At 44.6% G+C, this 19,866-nt stretch overlaps 1 protein-coding gene across 1 annotated transcript in view; it reads left to right on the top strand.

Annotated features, from left to right (window-relative positions):
* The first annotated feature begins 292 nt into the window (after positions 1–292).
* The window catches only part of SLC28A3 (solute carrier family 28 member 3), a 97,147-nt gene continuing 77,573 nt past the window's right edge, over positions 293–19,866 (top strand). Inside the window, exon 1 of the mRNA XM_023196409.2 lies at positions 293–339. The gene's annotated coding sequence lies outside the window, so the exon portion shown is untranslated. The remainder of the gene's footprint in view (positions 340–19,866) is intronic.

The raw sequence follows: 19,866 nt of genomic DNA, 5'->3' as shown, positions 1-19,866 counted from the left end.
CATACTGAGACACCCGCTGGGGCGTCCCTCCCCTAACTCCAGGCTGCAAAGCCCTTAGCTCCGTAAGACGCTCCTTCCTTCCTCTTGAGGAGACGAGAAGGAAGAGTGGGGAGGACTTTGTCTTGCATCTTGGATACCAGCTCAGCCACAGCAAGACAGGGCGCTGGTCAGAGTTGTGAGGCCCCTATTCCAGGCCCCAGCTCCCAGACAACATTTCTAGATACACCCTGAGTCAGAAGCGAACCTGCCACCTTGAAGGGAAGGACCCAGTCCAGCCAGCATGCATCATCTCCTAGATGAAGAGTCTTTGGGGCCTGAACAACCAGCAGCGATACCCAGGTACTATATCGCGTGTGTGGGAAAGGATGAAAGGTCAGACTGTTACTGTGTCTATGTAGAAAAAGGAAGACATAAGAAACTCCATTTTGATCTGTATTAAGAAGGATTGTTCTGCTTTGAGATGCTGTTAACCTGTAATTTTAGCCCCAACCCTGTGCTCACAGAAACACGTGCTGTATTGAATCAAAGTTTAATGGATTTAGGGCTGTGCAGGATGTGCCTTGTTAACAATATGTTTGCAGGCAGTATGCCTGGTAAAAGCCATCACCATTCTCCGTTCTCCATTAACCAGGGACACGATGCACTGCAGAAAGCCGCAGGGACCTCTGCCCGAGAAAGCCTGGGTATTGTCCAAGGTTTCCCCCCACTGAGATGGCCTGAGATATAACCTCGTGGGAAGGGAAAGATCTTACTGTCCCCCAGCCCAACACTCGTAAAGGGTCTGTGCTGAGGAGGATTAGTAAAAGAGGAAGGCCTCTTTGCGGTTGAGATAAGAGAAAGGCCTCTAGTTTTCCGCTTGATGGAATGTCTCCGTGTAAAGCCAATCATTCATTCTATTCTGAGATAGGAGAAAACCGCCCTATGGCTGGAGGCAAGATATGCTGGCGGTAATACTGCTCTGTTACTCTTTGCTACACTGAGATGTTTGGGTAAAGAAACATAAATCTAGCCTGTGTGCACATCCAGGCACAGTACCTTCCCTTGAACTTATTTATGACGCAGATTACTTTGCTCATATGTTTTCCTGCTGACCTTCTCCCCACCATCACTCTGTTCTCCTGCCACACTCCGCTTGCCGAGATAGTAAAAATAGTAATCAATAAATACTGAGGGAACTCGGAGACCAGCGCCAGTGCAGGTCCTCGCACGCTGAGTGTGCCGGTCCCCGGGGCCCACTGTTCTTTCTCTGTACTTTGTGTCTTATTTCTTTTCTGTCTCTTGTCTCCGCCTGACAAGAAATACCCACAGGTGTGGAGGGGCAGGCCCCCTTCAATCGAGCGCTTAGGGTGAGCCTCTGGAACTTGCTGGCCTCAGATACCAGCACAGCCACAAATGGGCAAAGCACCAGGCAGGCTCTTGGGGTCACATATTTCAGGACCTGGTTCATGGATGACATCTACGGACGTGCCCTGGGCCAGAAGGGAGCCCATTGTCCTGAAGGGTGAGTCCCAGGCCAGGCAGCAGTCACCACCGGCTGACTTAAGAGACTTTGGGCCTTAAGAGAACACTGGCGTTAGTATGGCGGTACTTCCTGTGGAGTACTGCCTGTGGCCTGTGGTGGTGGTGGCTATGAAGTGAGGCTCCTCTGCCTTTGGAAAGGGGAGGGAAACGTGGGAAGAACTGTGTCTTATGGTTTAAGTGCCAGCTCAGCCACAGTGCAACAGAACAGCAGGTAGACTTCTAAGGTTTTCAATTCTACTCCCTGATGCCCAGACAGCACCTCTGGACCCACCAAAGGCCTAGGGGAGCTTGCTGACCTGAAGGGAAGGACACATGCCTGACTGGCCTCGTCACCTGTTGATGGTAGAGCCCCAGGGCCTTGAGAGAACATAGGCAGTAGCCAGGAAGTGGTTACAGCAGGTCTTGGGTGAGAGCCAGGGCTGTGCTGGCTTCAGGTCTGACCCAGCACAGTCACAGTGGTGGTGGCCACAGAGGTGCTTGTGTCACTCCGCCCCCAGCTTTAGGTGGCTCAGAACAGAGAGACAGATTCTGTTTGTTTGGGAGAAAGTAAGGGAAGAGAACAAGAGTCTCTGCCTGGTAATTCAAAGAATTCTTCTAGATCTTGTCCAAGACCATCAAGGAAGTACCTCTACAAGTCTGCAAGAACCACAGTGTTGCTGAGCTTGGGGTATCCCCCAAAGCAGATAGCTTAGATTACAACACTCGAGACCTTTCAAATATCTGGAACCCCTTCCCAGGAAGGACAGGTACAAACAAGCCTAGACAGTGAAGACTACAATAAACACCTAACTTTTCCGTGCCCAAACACCAAAGAACATCTACTAGCATCAACATCATCCAGGAAAACAAGACTTCACCAAACGAACTAAGTAAGCCGACATGGACCAATTCTGGAGAAACAGAGATATGTGACCTTTCAGACAGAGAAATCAAAATAGCTGTGTTGAGGAAACTAAGAGAGATTCAAGATAACACAGAAGGAATTCAGAACTCTATCAGACAAATTTAACACAGTGATTGAAATAATTTAAAATAATCAAGCAGAAATTCTGGAGCTGAAAAATGCAATTGGCATATTGAAGAATGCATCAGAATCTTAATAGCAGAATTGATCAAGCAGAAGAAAGAATTAGTGAGCCTGAAGACAAGCTATTTGAAAATACAGTCAGTCTACAGCCATACCACCGTGAATGCACCCAATCTTTTTATTGTTTGTTTGTTTTGAGATGGAGTTTCACTCTTATTGCCCAGGCTGGAGTGCAATGGCGTGATCTTGGTTCACCACAACCTCCGCCTCCCGGGTTCAAGCAATTCTCTCGCCTCAGCCTCCCAAGTAGCTGGGATTACAGGCATGTGCCACCATGCCCAGTTAATTTTGTTTTTTTTAGTAGAGACAGGGTTTCTCCATGTTGGTCAGGCTAATCTCGAACTCCCGACCTCAGGTGATCTTCCCACCTCAGCCTCCCAAAGTGCTGGGATTATAGGAGTGAGCCACCATGCCCAGCCTTCGAACACACCCAGTCTTGTCCGAAAATACACAGAGACAATAAAAGAATAAGAAACTGGATATCCATATGCAGAAGAATGAAACTAGAACCCTATCTCTCCCCATATACAAAAATAAATCAAAATGGATTAGACTTAAATCCATGAAACTACTACAAGAAAACTTTGGGGAAAATTTCCAGGACATTGGTATGGGCAAAAATTTCTTGAGCAATACCCCACAAGCACAGGCAACCAAAGCAAAAGTGTACAAATGGAGTTATATCAAGTTAAAAAAAACGTCCTCACAGCAAAGGAAAAATATCAACAAAGTGAAGAGACAACCCATAGAATGGGAGAAAATAATTTGCAATCTACTCATTTGACAAAGGATTATAATCAGCATATATAAGGAGCTCAAACAACTCTATAGGAAAAAAGTCTAATAATCCAATTTAAAACTGGGCAAAAGATTTGAATAGACATTTCTCAAAAGATGACATACAAATGGCAAACAGGCATACAAAAAGGTTCTCAACATCATTGATCATCAGAGAAATGCAAACCAAAACTACAGTGAGATAGCATCTCACCCCAGTTATAATGGGATATATCCAAAGACAGGCAATAACAAATGCTGGTGAGAATGAAGAGAAAAGGGAACCCTCATACACTGTTGTAGGAATGTAAATTAGTACAGCCACTCTGGAGAATAGTTTGGAGGTTCCTCAAAAAACTAAAAATAGAGCTACCATATGATCCCCCAATCCCACTGCTGGGTATATACCCAAAAGAAAGGAAGTCAGTATATTGAAGAGATATCGGCACTCCCATGTTTGTTGCAGCACTGTTCACAATAGCTAAGATTTGGAAGCAATCTAAGTGTCCATCAACAGATGAATGGATAAAGAAAATGTGGTACATATACACAACGGAATACTATTCAGTCTTAAAAAATAATGAGATTCAGTCATTTGCAACAGCAAAGATGGAACTGGAGATCATTACATTAAGTGAAATAAGCTAGGCACAGAAAGACAAACATCGCATGTTATCACTTATTTGTGGAATCTAAAAATTGAAACAATTGAATTCATGGACATGGAGAGTAGAGTATGGTCACCAGAGGCTGGGGAGGGTAGTGGGGGTCTGCAGGGGAGGTAGAGATGGTTAATGGGTACAAAAAAAAACAGAAAGAATTAATAAAACCTACTATTTGATCACACAACAGATTGACTATAGTCAATAATTACTTAATTGTACCTTTCAAAATAACTAAAAAAGTGTAATTGGCCAGGCACAGTGGCTCATGACTGTAATCCCGACACTTTGGGAGGTGAAGACAGGAGGATCACTTGAGGCCGAGAGTTCAAGACCAGGCTGGGCAACATAGCAAGACCTTGTCTCTACAAAACAAAGGTCAGGCATGGTGGCTCACACCTGTAATCCCAGCACTTTGGGAGGCTGAGGAGAGTGGATCATCTGCCAACGGGGCGAAACCCCATCTCTACTGAAAAAATACAAAAATTAGCCGGCCATCATGGGTTCATGCCTATAATCCCAGCCACTCCGGAGGCTGAGGCAAGAGAATTGCCTGAACCCGGCAGGCAGAGGTTGAAGTGAGCCGAGATTGCACCATTGCACTCCGGCCTTGGTAACAGAGCGAGACTCCATCTCAAAAAAAAAAAAAAAAAGTGTAATTGGATTCTTTTGTAACACAGAGGATAAATCCTTGAAGGGATGAATAGCCTATTCTCCATGGTGTGATTATTACATATTGCATGCCTGTATCAAAACAATCTAATGTACCCCATAAATATGTATACCCACAAAATGTTTGGGTATGTACCCACAAAAATTAAAGATAAATTTTTTTAAATCTACAAAAAAAAAGATAATTTTAAAAATCAAAGACAAACTTTGGTCAGTATGGAAATCAGGCCAGTCTTGGTGGCTTACGCCTATAATCCCATTGCTTTGAGAAGCCAAAGCAGGAGGATAATTTGAGCCCAAGGGTTCAAGACCAGCCTGGGCAACATAGTGAGACCCCCATCTCTACAAAAATAAATAAATAAACAAATGTAAATCACCTGTGCAATTTATTAGAAACACAGTGGGACATGGGTATCCCAACTTCCCATTCTGACTCAGAATGTCTGGGGTGGGCCACGGCCATCTTTTTTCTTTTCCTTTGTTAGCAAAACGCTTAGATGATTCTGATAAATGCCCTAATCCCACCTACTGGTGAAAGTAATAATAATATGGATGTGACAGGATTCAATTCTTGAATACTGAGTGCCTGGCACACAGGAAGTGATCATTATTTCTGTATTCCCAGCCCTAGAACACCTTGCTTGCTATATTGTTCCGGTTGAAAAATAGTAGCTGAATGAACAATGGGAACAGTCCAGTAAAGAGGAATCTAAATCATCCGTGTACACAATAAATCCCTGAAGTTATGAAGAATACAGATCCTTGAGTCCTTCCCACAGACATTTTCTTGTCTTGACTTACCGACTTCTCCCCTCTTGGTTCCTCTCCTACCTCACTGCCTGTGCCTTCTCGTCTCTTTTAAGCTCCTCTACCTTCATTCAATCTCCTAATGTAAGAACATCCCAGATTAGTCCTAGGAATGCTTGTTCTTCTTTGTCCACATACTAGTAGATTTCATCGTGTTCCATAGCTTTAAATATCATTTAAGGGATCCATGAAGTTGAATGGGAAAAAATATTCTAACTTCACTAATCTCTATCTGAAAGTTAATATTTCTTTCATTCATAAATAAAGCAGTGGTACTGCCATATCTGGGGCTCTGTCACCAAGCACGAACGTGTTCATATTATATTACAGTTCTTCCAGACATCTAAAACTATTTTTATCTTTTTTACTACTTGCAATTATGTTAGTTATTAGATATATAAATCTGTTATTTAATGTATTAATACAAGAGTTATTATATTACTTTATCACAATTTTTTAATACCTACTTATATTTTAATATAGTTTTCCTTTGCAATCTTACGTATTTTATTTTATGCATTTAAAAGCATCATTCTGAGAAGGGGGCTGTAGGCTTCACCAGACTGCCAAAGGGGTCCATGGCATTTAAAAAGTTCATCACCTTTGATTTAAATGACAATCAGTCCTAAATTTATTTATTTATTTATTTATTTATTTTTATTTTTTATTTTTTTAATGCAGAGTCTCACTCTGTCACCCAGGCTATAAGGGCAGTGACCCAATCTCGGCTCACTGCAACTCCACTTCCTGAGTTCAAGCAATTCTCTTGCCTCAGCCTCCCAAGTAGCTGGGACTACAGGCATGCACCACCACACTCGGCTAATTTTTGTATTTTTAGCAGAGACAGGGTTTCACCATGTTGGCCAGGCTGGTCTTGAACCCCTGACCTCAGGCAACCTGCCCGCCTCAACTTCCCAAAGTGCTGGGATTACTGGCGTGAGCCACCGCGCCCGGCCAAGTCCTACATTTCTATCTTTAGCTCTGACTTTATTCTAGCTCCAGCCTCCTTGGCATCTCCACTTGGGTGTCCAGTAGCATCTCAATATTAACAGATGCAGCCCTGGGGCTCTCCCCCAAACTTGTCCCTTTCCCAGTCTCTGCCTCATATCAGCCTCCCAATTTTAAAGCTCGAACTCTAGATCCAAGTTACTGCACTCCACTTTCACTCACCTTCAGAACAGCATCTGAAATTCTCTAGTCGACAAGCTTTAGTAACACAAAAAAACACTAATAAGTCAAGTTGTCCTGGAAAAAGTCAATTTGGTTCTTTTAATTAAAATAAGGGACACAAAGTACTGGAATCGCTAAGATGCATCTCCTCAGCAAACCTCCTTTCCCTTAGTTGTTACTAGAAATTAGTTTTATTTATTTATTTATTTATTATTTTTTAGAGACAGACTCTTGCTCTGTCACCCAGGCTGCAGTGCAATGGCACAATTGCTCACTGCAACCTCAAATTCGTGGCTCAAACGATCCTCCCGCCTCAGCTTTCTGAGTAGCTGGGACTACAGATGTCAGCCATTGTGCCCAGCTTCTTCTTATTTTTTTCCATAGCTGAAAACTCAGAAGTTCGTATTGCCTCTTCTGGGGGGACTCTACCCTAGGGTGGGACAGATCAGGGTGGGATAGGCAGATCCTCTAAGATGGGTTTATCACGCCCAGGCGGAAGGACTCACAAACATCCTCACAGGGAACAGAGCACTCTCGATGGAGAGCTGGGCCTGAATCTGTCATCCCGGGAACCTTTCACTGACAAATCAGAGCAGAGGCACAAGGGAGCACAGAGATCGCCTATGGCTTCAACGGTAGGTACAGAGAACTGCATTTCTTTTTCTGAAAACAGGAAAGGCATTTTAAGTTGGCAATCTTGTGTCCTGTCTTCTTTGCGTAACTCAATAAGCATATGATGGCTCATATTCTGAAATAGCCTGTAACCCTATTTGCATGCTTAACCTTTTTTTGAGACGGAATATGGCACTATCACCAGGCCAGGGTGCAGTGGCGTGATCTCGGTTCACTGCAACCTCCGCCTCCCGGGTTCAAGCGATTCTCTTGTCTCAGCCTCCTGAGTAGCTAGGACTACAGGCGCCCACCACCACACCCAGCTAATTTTTTGTATTTTAGTAGAGACGGGGTTTCACCATGTTGGCCAGGCTGGTCTCTATCTCCTGACCTCGTGATCTGCCCGCCTCGGCCTCCCAAAGTGCTGGGATTACAGGCGTGAGCCACCGCACCCGGCCTGCATGTTTAACCCTAAAAATCGTTTTGATTTGGGATTGTTGACAATCAGCTCATTTAGCAAGTGTTTCTTGAGGGGAAGAAAATTAGCATTTATGAAGTACCTACTATATTCCAGGCATTATGTTGGTTTATTATTATTATTTATTTATTTGAGACAAGGTCTTGCTCTGTCACCAAAGCTGGAGTGCAGTGAGGCCATCACAGCTCACTGCAGCCCGGACCTCCTGGGCTTAAGCGATCCTCCCACCTCAGTCTCCTGATTAGTGAGACGACAGGTGCGCACCACCATGCCTGGCTAATTTTTTATTTTTAGTAGACACAAGGTCTCACTATGTTGCCCAGACTGGTCTCAAACTCCTGAGTTCAAGCAATCCTCGTGCCTCAGCCTCCTGGCTCAAGCAATTCTCCGGCTTCAGCTCTCAAGTAGCTGGGAATACAGGCACGTGCCACCATGCCCAGCTCATTTTCCTATTTTTTGTAGAAACAGGGTTTCACCACATTGTCCAGGCTGGTCTCAAACTCCTGGACTCAAAGCAACCTCCCAGCCTCAGCCTCCCAAAGTACTGGGATTACAGCCGTGAGCCACGACACAGCCTAGTCGTAAAACTTTCTTGATATTTAATACTTTATCTTTTCTCAGGCTCATACCTGTCTTGTAGCTTTCAGTTTAGTCCCAAAGATGTTTAAATTTGGTAATCCTTCTTTAAACTTTGATTTATATGTATGCATGCTTTCCGCCTAATATACCCACAAATGGGATAATAGTGTAAATACTGTTCTGTACCTTTTATTGCCTCAATACTTTCCAAAATACTTTTGGGTCAATTCTTACAGATGTGCCTTATTCTGTTACTTATTCCCTCATGGTGTGAATATACCATAATTCAACACTTTCTCTATAAGCTATTCTAATATTTTTCTTTTATTAATACTATAATGAACACCTTTGTAGCTGTGTGTTTAGGATTTGTGTATTTCTATAAGACAGATTTCTAGAAGTGAAATCCTAGATCGTACAAGTCGTGCATTTTTCTAAGATCATCAGTTTGTCAGGTGCGGTTGCCCTGAACCAAATCCTAGATTTGGGAGAGGTATTAGAGGGCTCATGGCCCAATGTGCTCCATAACAGGAGAGGAAAGCTTGGTGCAACAATGCCTAGGTGGCAACCGGAGATCAAAACAGAGCAAGGAGGAGAGGACGGGGCTAGAGATGCTGACTTGGAAACAGAAGATGCTGTCATTCCAGCACTTTGGGAGGCTGAGGCAGGCGGATCACTTGAAGTCAGGAGTTCGAGACCAACCTGGCCAATGCGGCAAAACTCCATCTCTACCAAAAATACAAAAAATTAGCCAGGCGTGGTGGTGCTCACTTGTGGTCCCAGCTACTTGGGAGGCTGAGGTGGGAGGATCACTTGAGTCTGGGAGGCAGAGGTTGCAGTGAGCTGAGATCACGCCACTGCACTCCAACCTGGGTGAGAGTGAGACCCTGTCTCAAAAATAACAACAACAATTATTAGAAAATGTATTATTTCTAGTTCAGTATTTCGCTGAATCATTCAAAAAATTTATTCTTAACAACAAAAGTTGTTCTCCCTCATCATGAGGGTGGACTTGTATAGTTTGCTGCATAGTGCTAGGCCCTGAGGAGAAAAATTTGAAGAGTGTTTGCTTTCAAGAATTTCATAGACCATCAGAGGAAATTAAGTCTATGGTAAATGCACGTGATAGCAATAGCTTAGACATACCCTTAAAATGACCCTGTATGGCAGATGCACCCAAGTGTGTTCTGAGCTAGGGAATCTCAGAGTGGCCAACCTGAAGATTCATTCCTTGCCTCTGAGGAACCACTGAGCCTTCGGCCCACCCCATGGAACACAGGTCATACAGGGGATTGAAGTCCTGAGTTTTGGGTTACATGAAGGCTGCCAGGTGGGGGTCGTTAGGAGGAGGGTGTTAAGTGAAAATACTGTATAAACTGCACGCTGTTTGCAAGCACTTGTGGCTCTCTTGTCCAGCTGCTTCCAGTGGACTGTATGTCGGGCTGTGCAGCCCACGCCCACTGGACACTCTCCCATTTATGGAAGCCCCTAATAGAACCCCCATGCCTCGTTTGCTGGCGCTGAGTCTCCTCTGGCCTCTGAACCTGGTGCCTTCTCTATTGAGGCTAATCAGGGTTCAACACAACAGAAAGTAGATAATTGCCGTGAAGTGCATTTAGATCTAGGAACAATTCCACCTTGCTATCTGGTTTAATCCTCAAGGCCACAACTATATCTCAGCACGTGATAGTGCAATCGATGAGGGGATGAAAGGGAGTGAGCCCCCATGTGAGTTTTAGGATTGTCTGTACATCTGCCTCATTCCCCTTTAGCTTGGAAAGATTTGGATGCTCAGACCTCTGCATTAGACCTGCCTTTTGTTCCTTCTGTTAATCTAGTTTTGGTTCTCTATACATCAAGTATACTGCCTTGCATAAGCCATTTCGCGTTTCAAGCCTCACTCCAGCATAAAATGAAAATGCAGCATAGGGCCGGGCGAGGTGGCTTACGCCTGTGATCCCAGTGCTTTGGGAGGCCAAGGCAGATGGATCACGAGGTCAAAAGTTCGAGACCAGCCTGGCTAACACAGTGAAACCCCATCTCTACTAAGAATACAAAAATTAGCCGGGCATGGTGGCCCGTGCCTGTAATCCCAGCTATTTGGGAGGCTGAGGCAGGAAAATCACTTGAACTAGGGAGGCTGAGGTTGCAGTGAGCCAAGATCGCACCACTGCACTCCAGCCTGGGCAACAGAGCAAGACTCCATCTCAGGAAAATAAAAAGAAAACACAGCATAAATGGGGCTGTGAAGGTTGAAGGTGTGTCTCTGGGTGGGTGCTCCCAGTAAGTAGGCAGATTCCAACAACCTGGCCTCTGTCACCTGGGGCAACCAGGAAGACCTCGAAGAGGAGGCAGCCTTAGAGGGATGAGGGGATTTGCCTGGTGGGCTGCGTGTGGAGAATGAAGGAGGAGGAAGGAGTCGTAGAGGCAATGTCCCATGCAGAGAAACAGCATGTGCAAACCCTAGCATTATCTAGAGGCCACAGGGAGTTCTGTACACTGACCACATCATGTTGAAGAATGAAGTAATGAGGTGGGTTTTTCTTCTGTGAGCAACAGGGAGCCATTAAGCAATGCTGAGCAGGGGAGTGGCGTGATCAAATGTCCATCATGTGTGACATACCTTTTGAGCAGTCATGGGAAGAAGAAATGGAAGTATAAGAACAATAGGCAAGAAGCTGGCAAGGAAACTATGGCAATGGTTAAGGTGAGAGGAGGTGAGTGCCTGAATTGGGCAGGCACTAAAAGGATGGAGAGGAAGCCAGGGATGAAGAGGTACAAACTGGTGATCGGTTGGGTATAAGAGATGAGGGTAAATTAACAAGTGAGACTCTCCCCAGGGTTCTGACTTGGGAAGCAGAGTGAATGACAATGCCACATACAGAAGAAACACAGGGATGGGAAACTGCTTGAGGAGTTTGTTTTCATTGTAGCCACATTGAATCAGAGGTGCCTGTGTGATATCCAGCTGGAGATGTCCAATGGGCAGTTTCCAAATACAGCTGCAGAGCATCTGCATCCTTTCCTCATCTCCTGCCTTCTCTCCACTGGTTCTTACGGGGTCGTGGATACTTAATGATCATGAAAACTCAGGAATAAAACCTGTCTCCAGAAAAAACCTGTCTCCAGAAAACATGGACAGGAATATGGAATGTTTGCATCATTTTAGGGGATTCCATTCATGGACCTATGTGAGAAACTCTAAGTCACAAACCCCTGTTAGAGCAAGAGGACACTCTCAGGGACACTAATACTTCACAGGTGGGCAAAGGAAAGGGAACCATGAGGGCAACTCGGAGGGAGTGGCCAGAGAGAGGAGGAGTGGCAGGAAACGGTGGGTAAGGGTGGGGTCACTGCAACCAAGGCAGAGTCAAGACTCAGGACCAGAATAAGGACTGCCGAGGGCTCATGGATTGGCGAGAAGTTGCTGGTGACTTTAATGGATGGTGGCTCCACGGAGACATCAGGGTCCAGCAGGTGACTCTGCAAGTGAATCCTGATGAAGTGGATTTAGCAAGTGTCCGATTATAGGTTGGTGCAAAAGTAACTGAGGTTTTTGCCGTTGAAAGTAATGGCGATACTTTTTGCACCAACCTAATAGACAGATCTGCAGTCATTATTCACAGCACCCTGCACTGTAACTGCTTCTGCCCATTATAAATAACCAGTCACTAATTTTAGACAGTTAAAGCCCCTTTAAAAGCGAAAATCAGGTTTCAGACTAGAACGTAGATATATACTGATAAACTCATTGTCAGTTGAAAACACTGTATGTTGAAAATGCACAGCTGGGCAAGGAGGCCACCTGTAATCCTGGCATTTTGGAAGGCTAAGGCAGGAGGATCACTTGGACCCAGCTATTTAAGACCACCCTGAGCAACACAGTGAGATCCCATCTCTACCAAAAAAAAAAATTTAAGAAAGAAAATTTGCTTAAGACACCTAACCTACTGAACATCATAGCTTAGTCTAGCCTACCTGCAACATGGTCAGAACACTTATATTACCCTACAGTTGGGCAAAATAATAGAGAGATATATATATTTTCATAGAGACAGGATCTCTCTCTGTCTCCCAGGCTGCAGTGCAGTGACACAATTGTAACTCACTGCAGCCTTGAACTCCTGGGCTCAAGTTATCCTCTTGCTTCAGCCTCCTGAGTAGCTAGGACTATAGGTGTGCACCATTCCTAGCCAATAGTTAGGCAAAATCATCTAACACAAAGCCTACTTTCTAACTAAGTGTTGAATATTTTAGGTAATTTATTGAATACTGTACTAAAAATGAAAAACACAATGGTTGTGTTTGTTTGTCACAGTATGGTGACAATGGTTTGTCACAGTATGGTTTCTACTGAATGTGTATGACTTTCACACCTTCGTAAAGCTGAAAAATTGTTAAATGGAGCCATGGTGTGTCAGGGACTGCCTTGCACTTTGGATAAGGGTTTGAGGAAATCCAGGAGGGGAGTAGACAAGAAAAACCAAAGGTTTAGATAGAGATGTGAATTGCAAAGAGAATTATTACTTCATCTGTGTGGACTCTTGAAATGTTTTCCTTTAACAACTAGAATCTGAGCTATTTGTTCTCCTATGCAAGTGAAATCAGAAATTAATCATCTTGGGGAGGGAAAAAGTCATCTCACTTAGAGGCCATATACAAATAAAGTATTTTCTCTCAGCAAAGATAGCAGAAAGCACGTGGTTTATAAACTAATTAAAGGAGACAGTAACTGTTGCTCAACTTGAAAGATATGCATACATTTAAATAATCCACATTCACAATATGGCGAATCCATGGCACATGTAAGTAGATGATAAGGGCAGCAAATAAACCTTTTTTAAAAAACAAAATTTGGGGGCCAGGTGTGATGACTCTCGCCTGTAATCTAGCACTTTGGGAGACCAAGGTGGGAGAATCACCTGAGCTCAGGAGTTCAAGACCAACCTGGCCAACATGGTAAAAACCCGTGTCTACTAAAAATACAAAAATTAGCTGAGTGTGGTGGCACACGCCTGTAATCCCAGCTACTCAGGAGACTGAGGCACGAGAATCGCTTGAATGCGGGAGGCAGAGGTTGCAGTGAGCCAAGATCACGCCATTGCACTCCAGCCTGGATGACAGAGCAAGACTCCATCTCAAAAAAAAGTTTCTATTGTATGAAAGGGGATAAAAATGGCCTTGTGTCTTGCTTCTTGGAATTTGTGCTTCTTGAATATAAATAATTAATTCTTCCTGGAACCACAAGAAAGTGCCTTTTGTTCTGGGGTGTCCTGGTGAGTGGACTCAGGCAAATAGCTTAGGGGTCCACATGGTAGGGCTTCCTCCTCTTCTCATGGTGCCTCCACACACAAGGCATGTTGAGGGAGTCCTGGGGCCTTAGCAGAACTTACTTGATAATACTTGATCTGACTGATCAGATTTCTATGCAGTTATCAAAATCCTCTGAATCTTTTTGTTGATGAATTTTTAACTAATTCCTTTTTTTTTTTTTTTTTTTTTTTTCTTGAGATGGAGTCTCCCTCTGTCGCCCAGGCTGGAGTGCAGTGGCATTATCTCGGCTCACTGCAAGCTCCCACCTCCCAGGTTCACACCATTCTCCTGCCTCAGCCTCCCTAGTAGCTGGGACTACAGGCACCAGCCACTGTGCCTGGCTAATTTTTTTTGTATTTTTAGTAGAGACGGGGTTTCACCATGTTGGCCAGGATGGTCTCGATCTCCTGACCTCGTGATGCACCCTCCTCGGTCTCCCAAAGTGCTGGGATTACAGGCCTACAGTAGGCCGGCGAGGCGGCTCAAGCCTGTAATCCCAGCACTTTGGGAGGCCGAGGCAGGTGGATCACGAGGTCAGGAGATCGAGACCATCCTGACCAACATGGTGAAACCCCGCCTCTACTAAAAATACAAAAATTGCACGTGCCTGTAATCCCAGCTACTCGGGAGGCTGAGGCAGGAGAATCCCTTGAACCAGGGAGTTGGAGGCTGCAGTGAGCCGAGATTGTGCCACTGCACTCCAGCCTGGGCAACAGAGCAATATACTGTCTCAAAAAAAAAAAAAAAGAAAGAAGGGAAGCAAAACAGTGCACACAGATAAACAACTCTATCAAGTAAGTACCCTTTGGCCACTGCCCCAGCCTTCCTTCAACAGTGAAATTCCATCTCAAAAAATAATAGTTTTTAATTTTTGTAGGCACATATAAGGTGTATATATTTATGGAGTACATGATTTTTTTTTTTTTTGAAACAGTATCTCTCTCTGTCGCTCAGGTTGGAGTGCAGTGGTGCAATCTCAGCTCACTGCAACCTCCACCTCCCAGGTTCAAGTGATTCTCCTGCCTCAGCCTCCCTAGTAGCTGGGATTATAGGCACCCACCACCATACCAGCTGATTTTTGTATTTTCAGTAGAGACAGGGTTCCACCATGTTGGCCAGGCTAGTCTCAAACTCCTGAGCTCAAGGGATCCACACACCTCGGCCTCCCAAAGTGTTGGGACTACACTTACAGAGTTATGTGTCACATCACTGTTCACTGAATGTGACTCTCACCGAGTGGGACAACCCTTTTGAGGAGGCGGTGCTGCCTGGGGCTCACCCCATCTCTTGCCGAGACTGTGCTAAGCATAGTCTCCACTTCCTGCCCACTTCCCCAGTCCACTCCCAAGGATTAAGGCTCTCAGCCTTGGTCGGCTCCTTTGTGATCAGCCATTCCCGTTTAGACCAACAAGAGAGGCATGCCTGGGAATCCACTGTGAGCCGCTGTGCCCGGCCATATGATGTTTTGATACAGGCGTGCAATGCATAATAATCACATCATGGAGAATGGGGCATGCATCCCTTCCAAGTGTTTATCCTTTGAGTTAAAAACAATCCAATTACACTCTTTTAGCTATTTCAAATTGTACAGTTAAGTCACTATTGACTCTAATCACCAATTGCGCTATCAAATAGTATGCCTGGCTGGGCATGGTGGCTCGCACCTGTTATCCCAGCACTTTGGGAGGACAAGGTGGGTGGATAACTTGAGGCCAGGAGTTCAAGACCAGCCTGTCTCAAAAAATAAAATCGAATTAAATTAAAACAAGTTCAGTAAGGTCACAGACTGGTGATGAGAATTAGTGTTGGTAAAACATCTTTGAAAATATCTATGACTAGCCTTGAAAAAAGAATAGTATGTCTTATTCATTTGAAATCCCATTCCTTGAACCAGGGATAGAGATAAAGACGAAAGGGTAATAGGGATCTGTCTGGAGAACAGGTGTTAATGCTGAGGCAGGACTGTGTGGAAGAAAATAAGGTGGGCAGAAAAGGCAAAACGTGCTTCTACAAATATTTAAAGAGCAGGACTTCCCCTCTGCTCCTAAAGTTGCCCCATCCATAGATTCCCCATCTCACATGATGGCAGTTCCATCCTAGAGTTCAGGGCAAAACTCCTGGCATGACCTTCGGCTCTTTCTCTCGCATTCCACATCCCATCCATCAGGTCAGAAATCTTTGCTTTGTTCACTTATGACTTTCAGGTGCCTAGAATGGTGCTTGGCTCATAATCAGCTCTCTGTACATATTTGTTTGGGAGCTGAAGATGCCAAAGGCAGACAGGGCAGTGGGAAAAGTCCACATCTTCAAGGCAGAAAGCCCTAGATTGGGTTATCTCGCTGCCATAGTTTCTAGCTGTGTGACCCACAGCTCGGTGTTCAACTTCTGAGTCTCATGGGCTATTCTAGGCCCTGACAGAGTAGGTGTCACATTGCTGTTCACTGAATGTGACTCTCACTGAGTGGGACAACCCTTTTGAGGAGGCGGTACTGCCTGGGGCTCACCCCATCTCTTGCTGAGACTGTGCTAAACATAGTCTCCACTTCCTGCCCACTTCCCCAGTCCACTCCCAAGGATTGAGGCTCTCAGCTCCTTTGTGATCAGCCATGCTCATTTAGACCAACAAGAGAGGCATGCCTGGGAATCCAGATTCTGCCTTACTTCCTGTAATTAACACAAGCAGAAGAATTATGGGAAAAACCCTGACCTTGCTGTGCCAAGTGACACATCACACATTATTACATCAGTCCTCTCACCCAAGTTTTTGACAGCTGTGACACTTCCCTGTCTCAAAACAGTCTTGGAAGGAGAACAATGGTATTCGTTTCACAGGCTGTGTACCTAAACCCCATATTTTTACTTCTTGTGGATCAAGATTGTGAAATCAAGCTTAGAGTAAATTTGCATTCAGTGAACAAATCAAAACCCAAGCTTGATTTTTGAACAATTAAACTGATATCTATCAACCCCCTGCCATGTACCAGGACTGCTATACATGCTTAAGCAGTGTTAAGGAACAAAACAAAGTTCCCAGCCTTCATGAAGCTGACAGTCTATCAGGGGAGACAGGAAACCAATGGCATAAATGAATGCACTATAGTGTTTTACAGGGGGATATGTGCTATGGAATCTATTCTGGAAGAATTATGATAATAAAAAATGAAAACATTATATTTATCCTTTATAGGATTCAGTAAACAAACATTTGTTCACTAATTCCGGGAAATAGAATCAGGGCGGTTCTCAGTTTCATTCTGGTAAATTTATTTTATTTTATTTTATTTATTGTTGTAACAGTCTCACTCTGTTGCCCAGGCTGGAGTGCAGTGGTGCAATCTCGGCTCACTGCAACCTCCACTTCCCAGGTTCAAGCGATTCTCCTGCCTCAGCCTCCCGAGTAGCTGGGATTACAGGTGCACACCACTAGGCTCAGCTAATTTTTTGTATTTTTAGTAGAGACGGGGTTTCACCATATTGATCTGACTGGTCTCGAACTCCTGACCTTGTGATACACCCACCTTGGCCTCCCAAAGTGCTGGGATTACAGGCATGAGCCACCTCGCCCGGCCTCATTTCTGTAAATTTAAGAAAAATAAGATTGGTGTATTGTCTACTGACAGTGGGAACCATCACATTTTATCTTAGCTGGATGGTGCCCCAGGGATTTAGCAGACAGTCACACTGAACAATACCTTCCTGCCCAAGTGTGTATCATCTTTCTCCCCATAGGCCACAGATTTGAGGCTCTGCCCACTTTTCTTCCAGGTTCATGAGGAAGCCCAGGTTCAGAGCCCTTAACTGACTTCCCCAGGCCTTCAGGATGGGTTAATGATAGAAGGAGAGCCTGAAACTTGGGTCCTGATGCCTTGATGGTTCTCAAATTATCCCATGCTGAAAGTCTAGAATCCCGTGGGCTGAACTGGGTGGAAGGGGGAGGAGAGCTATATAGCTATCTATGGCTATTATGACAATAGTATGCATTTATTCAAGAAATAATAGGTGCTGGGTGAGGTGGCTCCCACCTATAATCCTAGCACTTTGGGAGGCTGAGGTGGGCAGATTGCTTGAGCCCAGGAGTTTGAGACCAGCTTGGACAATATGGTGAAACCCCATCTCTGCAATTTTTTTTTTTTTTAATTAGCTGGGTGTGGTGGGGTGCACCTGTAGTCCCAGCTACTTGGGAGGCTGAGGTGGAAGGATCGCCTGAGACCAGGGAGGTCAAGGCTGCAGTGAGCCATGATTGCACCACTGCAATCCAGCCTGGGTGACAGAGCAAGAACCTTTCTAAAATAAAATAAAATAAAATAAAATAAGAAAAGGAAGAATAGGGCACTTACAACGATAATAGCTAATGTATTGAGTATTGAGTGTTTTAAGTACCCAGCCCCATTCCAACAACTGCACAAGTATTCTCGTTAGATCCTCACAAAATTCTAAGAGGCTCTGAGAGTTTGCATAAACTGCTCAAGATCCCAATCTAGAAATAGGGGAATTAAGATTAGAACCAGGCAGTCTGACTTCAGAGCTCTTACAAAACAAAAAGAAATCAAAATATATATAGACAAAACCAGAAATGACAATATGTACTTTATATTACCCCACATCAGAAGTTCATGATATCTGGTGAACCCATGTATAGTAAATTGTTGATTTGGATTAGTATTGGCCTGATGTCTTTCTTTCCCCCCAGACATGGTCTCATCCCGTCACCCAGGCTGGACTATAGTAGCACGATCATAGCTCATTGCAATCTTGAACTCCTGGGCTCAAGCAGTCCTCCCATCCCAGCCTCCCAGTCAGCTGGGACTACAGGCATGCACCACTGTGCCTGGCTATTTCTTTTTTCAAAGGCAGGGGTATTACCATGTTGCCCAGGCTGATCTCCAACTCCTGACCTCAAGTGATTCTCATGCCTCAGCCGTGACATCTTTATGATGCTGTTTTCCTGTTTCCCCGTGGCAATATGTCATCTGCACACTGTGAATTTGGCTCCATATGATGTCCAGCACCCCATAAGCTACCCAACCAGTGATTTAATTCCAACTGATTATCCCTGCTCAAAGGATCACAAAATCATGCTTTTCAAATTCTATCATTTTTGTATTTGTTGCTGGCATCGATATATAAGGTATAGCTTCTTCTTAACAACTGGGGCTATTTAGTTACCCTGAATTCAATTCCTCATGAAAAATATAAATGCTTATTTTCTCCCTTTTTAGGCTTTTTTCAGAGTTTCCTTTTTTCTTTCTTTTTTCTTTTTATCTTTTTGAGACAGGGTCTCACTCTATTGCCCAGTCTGGAGTGCAGTGGCATGATCTAGACTCACTGCAACCTCTACCTCCGGGGCTCAAGCCATCCTCCCACCTCAGCCTCTTGAGTAGCTGGGATTACCGGCACATGCCTTGATACCCAGATAATTTTTGTATTTTTAGTAGAGACGGGGTTTCGTCATGTTGCCCAGGCTGGTCTCGAACTGCTGGGCTCAAGCATCTGCCTGCCGTGACCGCCTAAAGTGCTGGGATTACTGGCGTGAGCCGCAGTGCCTGGCCTAGAGATTCTGTTTTTAAGTATCATTATAGACTCATGAATTTTTGAAGGTTTTATGTGTTTCAATCGATTATAAACATTGTTCTTTCCCAGGCCACTCCTACATCCTTTGGCTATAACCTTAGGTAGGTTTAAAAACTTCCTTGTTTCTAGCACAAGAAGTCCTAGGTAAAACCTGTGGGGTTCCTTTTAGAGGGGATGGTATTTAGCAGCCAGGCTCTCAGAGCTCTTAGATACCTACACTCTGTATTGCCTCCATGCCCAGCCCTATGCCCCATGCAGGAGAGCCCATGGTTCACAAAACAGTGTGCTCTATGAGGGTTGGCCTGCCAACAGGACAGTGTGGTCTGGGACAGCCTCACTGAGGAGCTAAGATCTGAACAAAGAGAAAGAGCCAGTCCAGGGGCCAGTCCAAATTCACGTGAAAATGCCCTATGGCCAGAACAGGTCCGGAGGACTTGGAAGATTTGTGAGCCAAGAAGAAAGAGAACAAGATGAGGTGAGAGCCAGGCATTGAGCCACATCCCTATACTAACAAAGAACAATGACGCCAATATCTCAGTGTGTACAACCATCATAGGAGGAAGCCAAGAAGTTGGATTTTTTTCTTTCAGTAATTACAATTTATATTTTGAGTGAAT

The sequence above is a fragment of the Piliocolobus tephrosceles genome, chromosome 14 (assembly GCF_002776525.5).
Source record: "Piliocolobus tephrosceles isolate RC106 chromosome 14, ASM277652v3, whole genome shotgun sequence".
In the NCBI taxonomy this organism is placed as follows: domain Eukaryota; kingdom Metazoa; phylum Chordata; class Mammalia; order Primates; family Cercopithecidae; genus Piliocolobus; species Piliocolobus tephrosceles.
Note: the sequence above shows the minus strand (reverse complement) of the source record. Positions and strands in the feature narration are given on the sequence as shown.